Source organism: Ictidomys tridecemlineatus, chromosome 9, assembly GCF_052094955.1.
Source record: "Ictidomys tridecemlineatus isolate mIctTri1 chromosome 9, mIctTri1.hap1, whole genome shotgun sequence".
Lineage (NCBI taxonomy): Eukaryota > Metazoa > Chordata > Mammalia > Rodentia > Sciuridae > Ictidomys > Ictidomys tridecemlineatus.
In genome coordinates this window covers 27,502,585-27,518,411 of record NC_135485.1, presented here as the reverse complement: position 1 = coordinate 27,518,411, position 15,827 = coordinate 27,502,585, and positions in this window count along the sequence as shown.

Below are 15,827 nucleotides of genomic sequence, written 5' to 3'. Positions count from 1 at the left end.
ATGACCATACTATCAAAAGCACTATAGAGGTTTAATGCAATTCCAATCAAAATTCCAATGACATTTCTCATAGAAATAGAAAAAAGCCATCATGAAATTCATCTGGAAAATTAAGAGACCCAGAATAGCTAAAGCAATCCTTAGCAGGATGAGTGAAGCAGATGGGATCAGTATGCCAGAACTTAAACTATACTACAGAGCAATTGTACAGCATAGTTTGGCACCAAAAAAGACTGGTAGACCAATGGTACAGAATAGAGGACACAGAGACTAACCCACATAATTACAGTTATCTCATATTAGACAAAGGCACCAAAAACATACATTGGAGAAAAGATAGCCTCTTCAACAAATGGTGCTGGGAAAACTGGAAATCCAAATTCAACAGAATGAAATTAAACCCCTATTTCTCATCATGCACAAAACTCAACTCAAAGTGGATCAAGGACCTAGGAATTCAACCAGAGACCTTGTGTCTAATAGAACAAAGGTAGGCCCAAATCTCCATCATATTGGATTAGGCCCTGACTTCCTTAATGAGACTCCTATAGCACAAAAATTAAAATAAAGAAACAATAAATGGGATGGATTCAAACTAAAAAGCTTCTTCTCAGCAAAAGAAACATTCTGTGAGGTGAATAGAGAGCCTACAGAATGTGAGAAAAATTTTGCCACATGCACATCAGATAGAGAACTAATCTCTAGGATATATAAAGACCCTCCAAAAGCTAAACTCCCCCAAAACAAATAACCCAATCATTAAATGGGCCAAGAACCTGAACAGAAAATTCTCGGAAGATGATATACAACCAATCAGCAAATATATGAAAAAATGTTCATCATCTCTAGCAATTAGAGAAACGAAAATCAAAACTACCCTAAGATTTCATCTCACTCCAGTCAGATTGGCAGCTATTAAGGATACAAACAACAATAAGTGTTGGCAAGGTTGTGGGGGAAAGACATGTTCATACATTGTCGGTGGGACCGCAAAATGGTGCAGCTAATATGGAAAGCAGTATGGAGATTTCTTGGAAAGCTGGGAATGGAACTACCATTTGCCCCAGCTATCCCTCTACTTGGTCTATACCCCAAAGACTTAAAAACAGCATTCTATAGGGACACAGCCACATCAATATTTATTGCAGCACAATTCACAATACCTAAACTGTGGAACCAATCTAGATGCCCTTCAGTAGATGAATGGATAAAGAAAACATAGTATATATACACAATGGAATATTACTCAGCAATGAAAAAGAATAAAATCATGGCATTTGCAGGTAAATGGATGAAGTTGGATAATATAATGTTAAGTGAAGTAAGCCAATCCCCCCAAAAATAAATGTCGAATATTTTCTCTTACATAAGGAGGATTATTCATAGTGGGGTTTGGAGGGGGAGCATTGGAAGATTAGAAAAACTGTAGTTAGGGGAAAGAAGAGGGAGCAGGAGGGAGAGGCCAAAGGGATTAAAAAAAAAGATGGTGGAATGAGATGGATATCACTACCCTAAGTACATGTATGAAGAGGACATCAATGGTGTGAATATACTTTGTACACAACCAGAGAGATGAAAAATTGTGCTCTATATATTTAATATGAATTGTAATGCATTATGCTGTCATATATAAAAAATTAGAACAAAAAATTCGGAAAAAATTCTAAATATAGGAAAAAATAAGAACTTGATGCATAAGATATCAAACATTCTTTTGTTGATGAGTTTCCTGATACAGATCAGAATCAGAAGCCTTGTGTCTGGAAAACAAACTAAAGTTATATTTATAGACAAAGGTGTGAATGAATACATGCATCATAATAAAATCTAAAGTCTGGTATACTTACTTCTCCCAAGCAAAAGGTTATTTTCTCGTCAAATAGACCAATTGCTTTTGCTGGCTCAGTCTAGGTGCTCAAAGTTTCAAAGTGCAACCCACACCTTATCATGGGCATTGGAAGAGTTTGAATAACTCCAAGCCCCATTGAATGACTATAGGATGAGGGGAGGAAGTGTAGGATGAAAGAAAAGAGAAAAATCCCATACTTCTTCTCAGTGTTTGTCAGGGTGATTAGAACCTGATGAGTTATGTGTTCCCTTTACTTGAGCCCTGAAGGAGAAAGATTCAGAATAGCCCAATTGTGGTTCATAAGTAGCACTTCTTTGTGTCTTTTTGTGACACAGGATAAATTTAATGAGGCTGGAGAAAGGTGATTCTCCCCATTTACTGAATACAGTTTACATTTGGAGAAACTTCCGGTCCTAAGAGCGTGACCTGAGGGGATAAAGAAATTATCTGTCTGGATCCATCACTAAAGTGCTTAAGGCAATAGCAAGAAAATAAAAGTGGAATGACTGATGGCGACTCCTAACATAAAGTGAGACCCTTCCACAAGGATGTTCCCAGAATCATTGTAGGTCTGAAGTCCTGGCTCAGAGTATTAGATTAAAAAGTCCCTTACACATCAACTGTACTCCATCACATATTCATCACCACCTCATTAATATATATTCACAAGTATTTCACACATCCTAATCTTGCTCCAAAGACAGTTTAGTAATAAATGATTTTTAAATAATAACGGACACTTTTTTAAAAAATAAAAGCTTCCTATAGCTGTTTTTCACTATTTTTGGGGGAAAAAAATGGGCTTAAAATCTGCAGCATTGCACAGTGAAGCATAGAATTTTGTAATTAATCAATTTCATTTTACAGATTTTTCTTTTGATTTCTTTTAAACAATCCAGAAAATTTACCTACATTATCAAGTGACATACTCATTCACTCATTTGTTATCTAACAGGTAAAGATTATCATTTAGGAATTTTCTAGCAACAAGGGACTGGATATACATCATGGAGGGCATTTATGATTAAAAAAAAAAACTACCCCAATGTGTTCTCTAAATTCTGCTCCCATCTTCATCCTTATTTTTCATGAGCCATATGGTCCTAAAATGATGCGATTAAATCTATAAAAATGAAACATTGCTTCTGCTATGGAAATGTTGACAGCTATCTTTCTTATTGCTATCTTCACAATTTCAGATTAACTCTACAGTTAGTAATATTTTTGCATGGAAAAAGAGGTTCTTGGAGAAGGGCTTTTCTGAATGTTAATGTGTTATTTTTTAATGCTTCTCAGCTTTTTCAGAACTCTCATGGCAACCACTGTAATATACAATATGGATCTCACAAACACAAGCAGAAACTTGGTCTCACTTTTTTCTTCTTTTTTATATTTTTATTAGTCCTGCCAAGTCCTTGATGTCTGATATAGCCAAAAAAAAAAAAAAAAAAAAAAAGGACTGTGTGTTTTTCTAGTAAACGTTGTTAGTTCAGTTCATTGACTCACAAGCTTTTATTACTCCATGACCAAATTTCCTCCTAGGATGAAAGATGAAACTAATATTTCATCATAATGTCAGATCATAATTTTAAATCACTGTAAATAGGTTGGTGTGATGAGGAATGAAAGATGAAAATTTAGATGGTAAAGAATGTTGTTCCTTAACTTCTTGCTCTTTGAAAATTTAAATGCATCCTTCCTTCATGTGTGTATATATATGTTTGCTTTATTATCAACAATTCATCCATCCATTCATAATTTCTACAACCATTAATTAAGCATCTTCTACACATGAACGCTACCCTGTGTGATATAAAAAACAAAGGAGAAAAGCACTCACCTCTGAGGAGCTGAATGTCATCAACTCAGGACAGAACTGTGAAAAAATTTCTACCACCACCAGGCAGAGTTATAAAATAGGCCCTGGGGATGAAGGCAGATCTTACTATGTGGCCACAAAGGAACCACAAAACTGTCCCTTTGCCTGTGTCCAATATCATCTTCATTTGATGATAAATGTCTAACCGTATCCACTGTCCAAGTGACCGTAAGGAATTTGTTTAAAACAGAGTTTAGGAATTAAGGAATATTTCAATTAAGGAATATTTCTTCCTTGGAATTGAGGATCATATTTAAAATAACCATCATGAAACAAATTCAATATACTTCCCCACATCCCCCAGTATGTTCCTTCAGTTACATCGACAGCCATAGATTAAGAGGCATAGTTTTTAAAGTACTACTTATGCATATAAAGATATTTAGGAAGCACCACATACTGTGCCAGATTTTGAAAGATTGGAAATTGGCATTTATGATAGTAGTTTCAAGATTTATCATTTAAGAGAGAAAATGAATTCCTTCCAAATCATTGAATTTAAAGCATAGAAAATACATACATGATTTTTGTCATACAGATGGCAGTGCCCAAAAATCAGCTTGAGTTTTTTTTTTTCTTTCTTTTTTTAATGGCATTCACTTTTCTACATAATTTTTCTTCTTACACTTCCTAGTACAGAAATAGGATATTTAAGCCTTTGGGTCTTAGACTCCTGCAATAACAGGCTCTAACTTGACCAGTTGGCCTTGTAATTTTTCAGGCTTATCTTTACCATAATGTACTCAGTGGGACAGAAACACAGATCTACCTGAAGATAAGAGAAGTACCTCCCATTGTTTAATATATTTCTTGCATGCTGTAAAAGAAACATGGTGATCATAACCATACAAGTCTGATCAAGAGACTATGAATGAGGCTGATATATTTCCCAGTCTACCTATGTTGCAATCTTTATGAAATTGTCTTTAGAGGCCAGGAGGCCAGAGAATATCTCTGTAAAAAGTCAAGTTTTCTGTTTTTTTCCTAAAGGATTTAATGTTTCCATTGTCATTTCTCCTGCATAAATAAAAACGGTGGTAATGGGGCTCCCTCTTTATCTCTGTGTGGAAGCAGTAGATCTTCTGTGTGGAAGAGGAGATCTTCCAGATTCTCAGTGGTTCTAGATGTAAGTGAGAGGATGATTTGATTTTCCCTAAACTGCACACAACTGATAGAAACCCAGGATGATTCATTAAGAGACACCAGAACTGGTCTCACCTTGGGTTTGGCCACTGATACTGATGGGGGCATAGCAGCTGGGGTTGAAGAGGTTGCTCATCAACTATGTCAGAGGTTGAGGTTAGGACCAAATATGGACAGTGGAGTTAAGTGATGTGAGTGACCTTCAACCTGAACTCAGATAAGACCCTGAGTGCTTGGTGAAATAGCCAGGAGATACCTTGGCATTGAGATAACTTGAATTCTGCCTATTTAAGCCAGTCTGTATAATTCTGAAATAAAAATTAAATATTATGATATTCTGCAGTCTCTAGTTAAAGCAGTCAGGGACACATGGTTCCTCAGATAATTTCTGTTTATTTTTTTAAGTAAATGTTGCACAACTGGCCTTTATTCAAATGGTTCCTTCTGGAATTATGAAGCATATTGTGTACATAGATTTATTCAATGACCTTGTCAAGCAGCAGCCCTGGATTTCAGTTTTATGTGTTTTAATTCTTCTGTATAGGTAGTAGTTGATTTAATGCACCATATATTGTATCTCTAACTTCATGGGAAACCGCTGAATACAGCTACTTAGATTTCCCATTCTACTATTGACAATCTGTCTTCACAGCCATACAGAGCTGTTAGGAACACAAATCACTTAAGAAGAAAACCTTTATGGGCATATGCAATCCAAATTAAGTATCCATTTTGCCAGTGTTGCTATCTCATGGGAAATTTTATTTTTACTTTTATCTTCCATTCTCTTCTGATGACTGTGAAATGCCTAAAGAAGTAGATAAATATCTTGTTCCTACTTTGCTGATAAAAAGAAAGATTGTTAAGACTTGTACATTTCACAGTTATTCAGAAGCACTTAGAAACATTTGATCAGCTCTGAAAATTTGTCACCAGATGTGTAGGAACTGTTGTGGGAAATTTGCCTTTGTCCAAATTTAAAATATGCTGTTATACCTAAAAATACACATTGTTTCTTTTCTTATTTATTAATAGTGGCTATAGTTGGTTATATGATTCGAATTTTCTTTGGAAATGTGGTTTCATCATCACATAGGAGCTGCCAGGACTTTACACCAACATTCTTTGGGCCCAAGGAGGGGTTTGTTTTTTGTTTTGTGAATCTTGTGCCTATTCTTTTGTGCTAATGGCATAGTGCCTTCTTTTTCTAATCTTGATAGACGAAGCTGGTTAGTAAGAATCAAATTTTGGATTTTCTTTTTCAAGGACCCTTTCCATTTAAACATGAGGAATTTTTATTTGACACTCACATCCTCACCTTTTCTGTCCCCATGCATGCCCCTAACATGTTTAGGAGAGTGTGCCCATTCACAACGCAAAGCTTCTGCCCTTCTCCTAGATGTTCAAATGGAATCTGGATATTGCTCAGATCTGTTCTGTCACAGTAGCTTCCAGATAACTGCTTTCTTGATGTTCTCTTCCTTTTCTCCCCTAATTTACAACCATTTTGACCTTTTGAAAGTCTGATTTGCTTGCTTTAAGAAAATGAATAACTCTGCCTTACGCTTTGAACTGCTTTTAATTGCTTTTAATTGTGCCTTCTGATTTCTTTCCATTAATGCTTTTCAATTCTTCCCAACTCTAAATTTTTTTAAAAAAATTAGCAGTAGTAACCTAGATATTGTTAATCAACAAAGCCCTAATAAATTAGTACTTTGGCCTCCATTTCTACTTTTGCTAATCTCCCACTTGAAAGTACTTGTTATACTCTCCAGAATTTGGAATCCACTCATTTTGACCAGTTTTTCTTCTTCCTACGTAATCTGCATAATTCTGGAAACCAATGACATAACCTTACACATGAGAAAACTCTGTAATGAAAGGACAAATGTCCTGTCTCTAACTTAAATTCCCTACCTAGAGAGCTGGAAATCACCTTATTAAAACGAGTTGTTTTCCACTGGCAATTTTGTTGTATGTTCAACTGAAATAGAATTGTGCTCTTCACAAGTCCACCTTCCACATTGTTCTGGCTGCCCCTGTCAGGAAGAAAAATCAAACCTCTTGAAAACGTGAATTTGGAATATAACATAGGTTTGTAATTACTAATTACCAATTTAACTAGCTATTTTCTTGAAAACAGAAACAACCGAGCTTGTCATTTTACATGAGTGAATTTTTTTTGGATGTTGTCTCTAGTATTAAGGTACCTCTTTACTTACAGCACAACTAAACCCTGCACATGTGCCATCAAATACATCATTCTAGTGTTATGTTTCTAAATGATTTAACAAATATATTAAAATTATTAATAAGATAAAAAGGAAATATCTACCACAATTCAGTCTCTCACTCTACAATACTGATGCAGTTTATTTTTTAATCTTACTTTTGCTCTAATTTCTAGTCTCTAATATGTAAAGGAAAAATGTTTCTAATAAAGCAAATGAAAGTGATTTTTTAAAAATTTATCTAATGACAGTCTCACTATTGTTGGCAACACCTCAGCCCAGTCCCAGGAAAGCCAGGACCCTGCCCAAGCCAGACATCATGACTTAATCAGAAAGCTGATTAGAGACCTCCTGGTGTCTCTAGGGAGATAGAACTTTTGAAAGTCATGCTTAATTAAGAAAGGAATCTTTTAAATTTTACATATTTCCTTTTAATATATCAAGAGTCAAACTTAGTTGAACTGAATCATAGAATCATTTTAAGCAGAGTGATGACAAGGACAGACTTGATTTTCACCTTTTGTTCTGTTGTCCCATCTCTCCTCTAGCACCTGTCCTTCTCCCTTTTACTTTTGCAGCAATCTCCTCAGGAGTCTGACCTACAAGACATTGTCTCCAGTGGCTTGGTGCCCTCCGCTCTCCAGGCAAGTGGCTTCATGCTATAGTGGCCAGCTTCCTGTATGCAAATCCTTTCACTTATATTAGAATTTATTCACTAAAGGAATATAGAAGAGGGTCAAATATTTCCCCGATTGTCTATTTAATTCTAATCAAAACAGCTCCATGATCCTATTTTGCATTCTTTTAGACTCTTTCATTTTTTATGTCTATATTTTCTCATCTTTGCAATTGCCCACTGCAATATTAAAGAATGGTTTTATTCTTGTGTTACAGAGGATAAAATTTAGAATGAGAATGCCCTGTTTCACACTTGCTAGTGGTAAGGTTGAAATGAGGATATAAGTCTCCTGGCTTTGATTTTAAGGCAATTTCTATAATCACATGTCATTTAACACCTTCAGTCAGGATTATGGGGAAAGAATCTTGACAAATGTCTTGGTGTGCATTAAATGATGAACTTTTAAAAATACATCATTTTCCATAAATAAATTAGGATTTTCTATAATAAAAATTCATTCCTCATTCTTTCAAGTAATAATGTTAAGCACCTAGTATATGTCAGTCTACAATAACAGGAGGATGAACAGCAGGTTCAGGTCGCTGGGTAACCTGAGCTATGTCACATTTATGTGGACCCCACCACCCTCAACACTGGCTGCTGAATGGATGCACCTATTTCCAGAATTCCTCCTCATCTGTTAGAATTGTCTCTCAGGAGACCCATATTTATCCCTGCATCCAAAGCAGACTGGGACCCAGAAAGTCTTTTTCTTTCTAGTCCTGATATAGTTCTATACATGTAGTAGGTTCAAAATATCTATTTTAAAGTGATACATAAATTGATCAAACATGATATTATTCAGTTTATGGATAAGGATCAAATTCTTTCCAGAATTTCATGAGCCAGGAAACTCATATGAAATATTCTTGTAAGTGAAGAAGCTCTCCCTACTTACAATTAGAAAATCACTCTTAGGAAAGGTAGATTAAATGCAGATAAGGGATGGGATTGTAATTATTTTATTACATAAAAAGGTATTATAGTCTTAATATATTTCCAATTAAAATAGGTTGTTTTGTATGAAATATACATAGAGCTAGAAGAGTTTTATGGAGGAAAGCAATTGCTTCTCTAATGTCCCTGAAATCAATGTCTTTCAGAATTTAGAATCTTCAGGTCTATAAAAGATAATGTTATCTATACACTATAAGTTACACCGTACCTGCTGAAAAGCTAGGGGAGCAATGTAAAATCAGACACTGGAATATTTTGGGTAGCAAAATGGCTATTTCTCACTAAGTGGGAAATGAAGATTGTAAATTGTTTCCTAATAGTTAAACCAAGGCTTTTTATGCCCAAAGAGTGAAGAACAGATGAAGTTGTTTCCATGTGAACAACACATTTCATTTTAGTTTTCAAAACTTCTTAGACTTTGGAAGGGTAGGTAAGGGGTTGTGGACTTAAGCTGCTTTATCTACTGTCTCTGGAGATCTTTGGAAATCACTGTTAACTCCATCCTGAGTTCCAGGTTGGGAACAGATCCTGCCTGAGAAATCTTTGCAAAAATTGTCAAATATAGTTATCTCACTTCAGTCAGAATGGCAGCTATTATGAAGACAAACAACAATAAGTGTTGGCAAGGATGTTGGGAAAAAGGCACACTCATACATTGCTGGTGGGACTACAAATTGGTGTAGCCAATATGGAAAGCAATATGGAGATTTCTTGGAAAACTTGGAATAGAACCACCATTTGACCCAGCTATCCCTCTCCTCAGTCTATACCCAAAGGACTTAAAAATAGCATACTACAGGGACATAGCCACATCAATGTTTATAGCAGCACAATTCACAATAGCTAAACTGTGGAGCCAACCTAAGATGCCCTTCAGTGGATGAATGGATAAAAAAAAATGTGGCATATATACACAATGGAATTTTACTCAGCAATAAAAGAGAATAAAATCATGGCATTTGCAGGTAAATGAATGGCGCTGGAGAAGATAATGCTAAGTGAAGTTAGCTAATCCCCCCAAAAACAAATGCCAAATGTTTTCTCTGATATAAGGAGGCTGACTCATAGTGGGGTGGGGATGGGGAGCATGGGAGGAATAGATGAATTCTAGATAGAGCAGAGGGGTGGGAGAGAAAGGGAGGGGGCAGGGGACTAGCAAGGATGGTGGAATGTGATAAACATTATCCAAAGTACATATATGAAGACACAAATTGGATGTCAACATACATGTATATACAAACAGAGATATGAAAAATTGTGTTGAATATGTGTAATAAAAATTGTAATGCATTCTGCTGTCATTTTTTTAAATCAATAAAAAAAACCATAAAACACAGCTAGGGTCAATTATGACTAATATTCCTTCTTGCTAGATTCCTACAACTAAGCACTGTCCCAGCTTCACTGCCTCACAGTAACTGCTCCTCAGCCTCCCTGCTGGCTGCCTTATTTTCTTGATTGCTCAATGAGGATGATCAGAAGTACCTGGACATTCCCCTTGTCGGAATGCATCAACTTTCTTGGCAATCCCATCTACTCTGAAGGTTTAAAGGCAATATTAATGCTTTCTAATTTATTCTACACATAAGGCTTTTCCTCTGAACTCCAGACTCATTAATATGGCTGTCTCCTCAGCATCACCACTTGAATAACTAATGAACATCTTTAAGCATAGCATGTACAAAACTATTTATTATCTTACAAAATCCACTCCTTCCTGCAGTCTTCTACATTTTCATAGTTCTTCCAGGAACAAATAGTTGTTCCATTCGCTTTACAACCATATTATTTCTGTATCTGTGCCAGCATTTATCACCCTGTTATTTTTTACATCTTTCCTCCATAAGAATCTGCACTCTCCTTTTTATTTCTTTTTATTGGTTCTTTTCAGCTGTACATAGCATTAGGATTCATTTTGACTAAATTACAAAAGTGTGGAATGTAATCTGTTCTAATTCAGTTCCCAGTGCTTCCTCTTTCCCTCCCTTCTTTCCTACTCCTGTTGGCTTCCTTCTACTCCACTGATCTTTCTGCTATTTACTTATACTTTTTTTTCAAGTAGCATCTTGTTTATACATGATGGTGAGAGTCATTGTGGTATATTCATATATGTAGGAAAATTAGGTCAGATTAATTCCACTGCTTTTTCCTTATTCTACCCTTCTTCTCTTCATTTCAATCCCCTTAGTCTACTCCACTGAATTTTCCTCCACCCTCCTTATTTTCCACATATGAATGAAATCATTTGACTGTTGGGGACAGGCATATTTTACTTAACATGACAGTTTCCAGTTCCACCCATTTACCAGCAAATGCCATACTGACTTTATGAAGATATGTGTATGTATAAAATTTTCTTTATCCATTCATCTCTTGAAAGGCACCTAGGTTTATTTCATAGCTTGGCTATTGTACTGTTATAAACTGATGTGGCTGCATCATTATAGTATACTGATTTTAAATCTTTTGGATATATTCCAAGGAGTGGGATAGCTGGGTCATATTGTTGTTCCATTCCTAGAAGAGTCAGAGAAAAACCCACATAAAACAGTTCTCTGATACTGGATAAAGGTGCCAAAAACATATGTTAGAGAAAAGGTAGCCTTCTTAACAAGTAGAGCTGGGGAAACTGCAAATTTATATATAGAAGAAATTAAATTTAACCCCCACCTCTCATCCTGCACACAAGTCAATGAAAGTGGATCAAAGACCTAGGAATTAGATTGGAACCCCTGCAACCATAGAAAAGGTAAGCCCAACACTCCCACATGTTGGCACAGGAACTGACTTCCGTAAAAAGACTCCTAAAGTGCAAGAAATAAAAGAAAAAATCAGTAAGTGGGATGTCATCCAATTAAAAAGCTTCTTATAGCAAAGGAAACAATCAAGGTCATAAAAAATGAGCTCACAGAATGGGAGAAAATCCTTGCCACCTGCTCTTCAGATAAGGCATTAATATTCAGAATATATAAAGAACTTATAAAATTTAACACCAACACCCCCCCATAACCCAATCAACAAACCGGTAGAAGAAACAGACACTTTTCAAAACACGAAATCCAAATAATCAACAAATACATGGAAAAAATGTTCAACATTTCTAGTAATTAGGGAAATTCTAATTGAAACTACATTGAGATTTCATCTTGTTGCAGTCAGAATGGCAATTATCAAGAATAAAAATAACAGTAAACATTGGAAAGTATGTGAGAACTCATACATTGTTGGTGGGACTGCAAATTAGTACAACCACTCTGGAAAGCAATATGGAGATTTCTCAAAAAACTTGGAATAGAATATATACTCCTTAAAGATTGCAAACATGGTTTATATTTCTTTTTAAAATTATTTATTTTATTTGTTATTTTTAAATATATATGACACTAGATTATATCTTGACCTAATATACATTCCGTAGTTTTATTTTGTTTGAGATTATTTCCGATGGATTGTTTATCAAGCCGCAATTTTTATCAGTGACCTGCTCTAATGTGACCTTTTAACAAGATTAGAGGATCTCTAGCCACACAAAAGAATGATCTAAGACATATTGTGGCATCATTAAAGCAATACGGTTACATAGAATTTCTCAAAATGTGTTCCCCAGAAATACAGTTTTCTGAGGTTGGTATTTTTTATAATTATTTAGGTATGGAACAGATATGGCACAAATTAAATATCTTTCTCTTTGAAATTCATGGTGTATGAAACACTATTAGAGGTTTTATGATCCTTTAGTAAATAGTTGTTTTACCTAGAAATAGTCATTTGATCTTGGAACATTTTTTTGCATTATGTCTACCAGAATACTAAATACTAAAACTTGTATTTCTTTTCTTTTCTTTCATTCTTTTTTTTTTTTTGTTAGGGGAGTATACCAGGGATTGAACACAGGGGCAGTCAAATACTCAGCCACATCCCCAGCCCTATTTTGTATTTTATTTGGAGACAGAGTCTCACTGAGTTGCTTAGCACCTCATCATTGCTAAGGCTGACTTTGAACTCAAGATCCTCTGGCCTAGCCTCCCTAGCTTCTGGGATTAGTGGTGTGCGCCACTGTGCCCTGCAAAATACCAGTATTTCTCATCATAGTTTTTAGAGATGCTCTACTAACTTACTCAATTTTACATGAAGAGATAATGCCTGAAGGGACTCTTCCTAGTCTGGACAAGTATTGCCCTTGAACTTTTTTTTTGCAAGCTGTTTAGGGCTGATCTAGGCACAAGGTTAGCAGGTCTATGTGCAACTGCCTTGAATACTTGTAAATGGAAATATCGGTGTCCACTTCACAGAAAGGGATGCCACATTGGTGTTGTGTGTATGATGCTAACTGCAATATGACTAAAGAAGCCCAACTAAACACCATCATTTTCCAGGTTTCCCGAGACACGACTGCAGGACACGACAACAACTGAGATCTGGGGTTCCGTGCATTGCAAGCCAGGTCAAAGATAGCATATTATTTTGATCCCAAGTTAATGTCAGGTGTTCAAGGGTCTCTTGCTCAAGTCAACGGGACCAAGGCATCTGGACTGTTTTGGAGCTGGGTGCCTAAAAACACCAGAGAGTCTTAGAACATGGTTTTAGTAAGAGGTCTTATGCTTTCAGAGTTTTTGTCCCTTCCAAATTTCATGTTGAAACTTATTCCCCAGTGCAATTGTATCAAGGTTTGTAATCCTTAGAAGGCCACTGAGTCATGAGGACTCCCACCTTGTGAATGAGATTAGGTTCCCTTTTAAAATAAAGGTATGGCAGTGAGAGTTCAACCGTTTTGACCCCTTCTGTTTCTTCTGCCATGTGAGATCTCAGTGTACCTCCCTTCCAAAATTTGCCACTAGAAGGCACATTCTTGGATGTGGAGACTAGACAGACCAGACCCCAAATCTGCTGGTCCTTTGACCTTGGACTCCCAGCCTCCAGATCTGAGAGAAATAAATTTCTATTCTATGATACCCAGCCTGTGTTATTTGTTAGAGTAACACAAACAGATTAATTAGTAGAACACATCTTCTCTATCTATATTCAGTACAAGAAAAGTGTTGTCAAAGACTTAGTATCTCAATATAGTCATACCATGACCATGAAAGGTCTGGTCTCACTGCTGCCAGATGGAGCCAAACATTAGACAGTGGAGGGGGAAGAAGGAGCTTTATTGCTAACAAGACAGAAAATTGGAAGATAGACTCTTGTCCTTTAAAAGCCATCTTCCTTAGGGGCTGAAGGCACAAGGCTTTTGTAGGGATTTCGTGCAAAGGCACATCAGATGGGCAGGTGCCAGAGTAGTTACTATTTTCAGATGGTCTGCTTTTCTGATGCATTGGTTACTGTCACGTATCTGTAGGTCACTGGATGTTCCGGGTTCTGTAGGTTTAAAGAAAAATCACTTAAGTAGAAAGTCTTATAACTTGTGTCTTTTAAGTTCCTTTTCCTTGGAATAGCTAACCCTGCAGATGTTTATTAGAATACCAAAGGCATCTTTTATCAGAAATCAGAGAAAGATTGTGAAAAGCAACTGTCCCCAGGGGAATATAATGAAAGGTAGCTGTCACTCGAGTAAATAGTGAAACACAACTTCTGAGAAGAACAGTGTGATCTTGTTAGGTAGCTTCACTTAGAGGTATCATCTACAGTAAAGCTAGTTGGAGACTAATAATATATTGCTCAGCTGCATGACCTCTGAAATGAGCAAATATTAAAATCAACTAATAGTAAGTGGAGCTAGAGGGATTATTTAGATTTATCTCTGTTTCAACACCTTGGTTATTTATAGAAGACTGGTTCTAGAATCCTTCATGAAAACCAACACCCATAGGCACTCAAGTTGTTTATATAGTATAGTGATTGCATATAACATATACATATCATCCATTATGTTTAAATAAGTCATCTCTAGATTATGTATAATATTTATGTATAATATTTAGAACAATGTCAGAACTATGTAAATAGTTGTATATTATTGAGGGAACAATGATGTAAGTGTCTTTAATTTCATTACACGTTTGACTTTTAAAAAATATATTTGGTCTATGGGTGGGTTGATTCTGCTGATGAAAAATTAGTTGATGAGGGGTCTGAGGATATGAAGAAGCAACTCTATTTAACATAAAGAACCCTTCAGAAAGTCATAAGACAAAATAGATCTCCTTCAGAAAGCATCTAATAAAACAAAATAGATCTCCTTCAGAAAGCCATTTTATAATACAAAATAGATCTCTTTCAGAAAGCCATTTTATAAGACAAAATAGACCTCCTTCAGAAAGCCATTTTATAAGACAAAATAGATCTCCATCTCCCTGATGGGTCTGGGGAGAACTTATTATTATTACCACTTTATTATGAAAGTAGAAGAGATTTCACTGTCAATATTGCCCTTGTTGGTCTAAGTCTCCAGAGTCAACTTTTCTACCTGAGTAATACCAACTCATTCAAAAGGATACCATGAAGCAAGTTTGGTGAGTAACTGAACTAAATAAAAATCAACAAAGTTTAAGAAACGTGATTATGTAAAGATGATACTATATGCACTCTTCCAGAAGTTTTTATCTGTAATTATCCATTAGATCTCTAGCAAATGACTCTTAGAATTACAATATTTTCCCCAATAGGCCATATTGTTTCCAATGTCTAGTAGAAGGTCAGTATTATTACATATCTCATTGAGTCTCTGATTTTATACTTTATCCCTAGTCCATACTTGCCTTCTTTTGGCACCTATAATCAGATTTTCTTTGGAGCCACTTTGCCCATCACTCAAACTGCTGTCCTTTGGGCTCTTGCTTTGGAAATTCTGCTTTTATTTTATAGTCTTTAATCTCACTGTTATTAGCCCTTTGTTTCCTATTTTTCTTCAATCCTGTCTTAGACACCTTGTCTTTGCCAGTCTAGTAAGAAATCCCTTTGTTCTTCCTCTAATACCAAATCATTTACTGACTTAATGCATTCTTTCCCCTTTCTTATCTGGGAAAAAAAAATCTCTTCGCTATTTACAACTTAAATATAAAATATAATCACTTTTTATGACAGACATTAGCAGAATATTATTTTTCATAATATCTCATCAAAATGCTTCTTTACAAAATGGAATTT